Consider the following 3529-nt stretch of genomic DNA (forward strand, 5'->3'; position numbering starts at 1 on the left):
CGGCTTTGGGGACACGTTTGCTTTCTCCCCAAGACTTTATTCAATCGGGGAGATTTTCATATATCCACGGAGAGGGCCCCTAAGCTGAGGGACCCTGGATGAACCCTAATTCCCCTCCTCTTGAAGATCTAGCCGCCGCACCACCCATCTTCGACGTTGCCAGAACTCCATAACCACCATAACAGCACCTTCCTCATCTCTTCCAATCCGGCCACCACCAGCAACTTTCCACCTCTGGCTCTTCCAAAAACCAACGAAGAACAACCAAGGACAACCGCAACTCCTCCAGCGACCCCCTTTCTCTTGACCCCTGTTTCTTCACCCTTAAACACTCCCATTCCAGCTGTATCTTCAGCAAACTGAGAATCGACACTTCTCTTCCCTTTCTGGATTCCCGTCGAAAAAGAAGAGCAGACCCTAGTGTGTTATTGTTGGAAATAGGCGAGTTCCATTTGCAAATGCAAAGTTCCGGTACGAGTTCGTTGAGGGTCTACGGCGAAGTTGTTTCGGTCCGCGTCCTGTTTTGATTTTCGCTTCTGGAATTTCTGTTCGGAATTTTTGTTAAATATTCTACGCGATACTGTTTTTCTTACTCTGTTTTGGCGTGATTTAGTAGATACTTTGATGTTTAGCAACCATGTGGAATTTAGTTGTTTGAATTGAATGAATGGTCTGTTATTATTTGAGCAAAATCTCGTTGATTAATGAAAGTTATGACATATTCTTCACTTTTATTGGATTTATCTTTACTTAGAACTGAGCGAATACGAAAAGTTCAAATTGAGGAGTGAATGACACATAAACTGCTTACAATTTAACTTGTGCTAAAATTATTCATAAAATTTGGGTGTTGGTTTTTATTAAGGAGAGTATTGGACTGAGGGTTACAGATGAACTTTGGCTCACCGTATATTTTTGAGATGGTATTGGACATAATTTTGTTGTTCTTTTATTCGAACTCTCGTCAATTGGGTCGATAGTAATTTGAGATGGGATGCTTAGGTTGACAACACTCGGGTAGGCAAACCGTAGGCCGCATCTTTTCATTTTTCCAAGGTAAGAGGTTGTTCCCTTTAGTTTATATTCAGGAGAATTCCCCCTAGAGTTTGTATATATTATTAATTATCCGGGGTATGCTCCGAAGTGAATGTAAGCGGAAGCTGAGGCTATATCGTGGAGGAAGCATAGGGTAGGTTAGCTTAGGATTTTTATTTACTTATTTATTTATTTTTCTTTTTTTAGGTGGGGACGACCTCTAGCCTATTGTGTGTTTATTTTGTTTTTTGTGTTTTTACCTCAATTGAATATTTTAAAAGCCGACTAGATCAAGTGTGCAACCGTACTAGTTACAGGACTTGGGGAGTGCCTAACACCTTCTCTCCGAGTCAAATGAACCCCCTTACCCAAATCTCTGGTGTAGACTTAATTTTGGAGTCTCAAGTGTTTTGAAAGAAAAATTATTTTATTTTATTTTTTTGAAAAAAAAAATGGTGACCTGACACACCGAAATCAAATGTCAGTGGCGACTCTGAGTTATTTCCTTTTGAACAAATTTTTGTCACTTTCTAATTGAAAACCCTTTCGAGCTTTACTAAATCTTTTTATTATTTTTAAGAGGGTTTAGTGAGGTTTGATAAAAAAAGGGGTGTGACATTAGGTAGGGTTTCACACGGGGGGAAACACTTCCTATTAAGGACTCGAACACGAAATCTTGGTTAAGAGAGGAATAACCCCATCCACTACACCACTTCCTTGGGTGGTATTGAGATGAAAACTGTAGTACAGTATATTCTTGAAACTTTATGAAACACAGAAATTCATCCTAAAAAAAATATTCTTATTTGGTTTTAAGCCCACTCACATAAAAATCCAAAAATAGGCAGAATCAGCCAAAAAAAATTGTACCTGGAATCTGACAGACACGTGCTAATTCTGACATTGTTTAATTCCTATTTATGAGTTCCATTATTTGTTTTGTCTTCATTTTTTTTAAAAATTTTTTTAGTTTCAAATGAGTTCCATTAATTTTTTTAATCACTCTGTTTTCCTGTATTAAAATTAGGATTTAGGGGTGTTTGATTTACGGATAACTTAAAACAGAGTTTAACACAAAGACAATGTACACCATGAATTAATAATATTATTAAATTATTTAAAAAATTATTTTTTATTGCCCAATATTAAATTGCCTTCCTCTTCTAAACGTGGATTTGTTTTAACCATCCTCTTATAACTTTAAGATCAATACTAAAAAAAATTCCAAGAAACAAATGAGAGATAATATTTAAAAACAATGAACAAAAATATAGCTTCCGTATATTATTGTTTTCTTATTTGTAACTCTATCCAACTTTAAAATTTCTGGATTCAACATTCTTATTATGTTGATATTTTCATCAAATTAGCAATTTACTTTAATGTACGTATACACAAAGACCATCGCAATTACCAACAGGTGGAGCGGTAAATACTTTGTATTGCTTCAACCTTAATCAGGGATCTCGAGTTCGAGTCACAGGTATGAAATTGCCTTTGTTAGGAAACTCTTTAGTAAAAATAGCACGGACTATCCAGTTTTCGGACTGATAATTGAAAAATAGTCGGCGTTTGCAAAGTCATTAAAAAATAGCTACTATTTTGCTGCAACACGGAAAGTTCCAGCTGGAGATTGGAGCACCTATATATGAACTTCCAGCATATTATGCCGGACCAGTATATTATGTTGAAACTCCAGTATATTATGTTGGACGTTCATATGTAAAAAATACGAACTCCAGTATATTATGCTAGAATATTTTTTCGGATTTTGAACCGTGTTTTCGTTTAGATTTATCTTTACATGAAAAATGGTTAAATTTCGATTACTTTTGAAACTGTGGCTATTTTTCAATTACCACTTATAAATCTGACTATTTTTAAATTTCATCCAACCCCAGTATGAGACTTTTCCGTACCATTTTAGCCGGACCCCAATATAGATACTGAATGTAAGGTGGCAAACAAATAAAGACAGTCGCAATCTTAGCTTAAAACAGATAACAAAAGGGAGACCTTGTAAAAGGTCAATTTCTTCGGGTTATAGAAAGCTACATGTTCCTAATAAATTTAAGTCCTATTTATTCTATTTAATACTAATATTATTGCGCTGAAAAAGGTATTTGCACTTAAAAAAAATAGCAAAAATAATTATACAACATGGTTTGTCTTAGGCAGCATGTATTCTCTTTTTGAGAGGAAGCAGAATGTTTATTTCAGATCCAATTGCCAACAGTGTTTTCGTGTGTACAAAAGGAAATACTAATTTCAAATGTCACAAACTCGCGACGTGAACTAATCAGTGGCGAAGCTAGGAATTTTTTCGAGTTTATTCAAATTTAAAAAAAGTGAAAAAAAAATCGATAAAGGATGTTCAATATGTGTTATATAGCTCTAAAACGTAATATTTTACCTATGTACATAGTACAATTTTTAGACGAAGGGTAGTCGGTTGACCATCCTTATATCCATGTGGCTTCTCCACTGGAACTAA

This window comes from Nicotiana tabacum, chromosome 10 (assembly GCF_000715075.1).
Source record: "Nicotiana tabacum cultivar K326 chromosome 10, ASM71507v2, whole genome shotgun sequence".
Classification (NCBI taxonomy): domain Eukaryota; kingdom Viridiplantae; phylum Streptophyta; class Magnoliopsida; order Solanales; family Solanaceae; genus Nicotiana; species Nicotiana tabacum.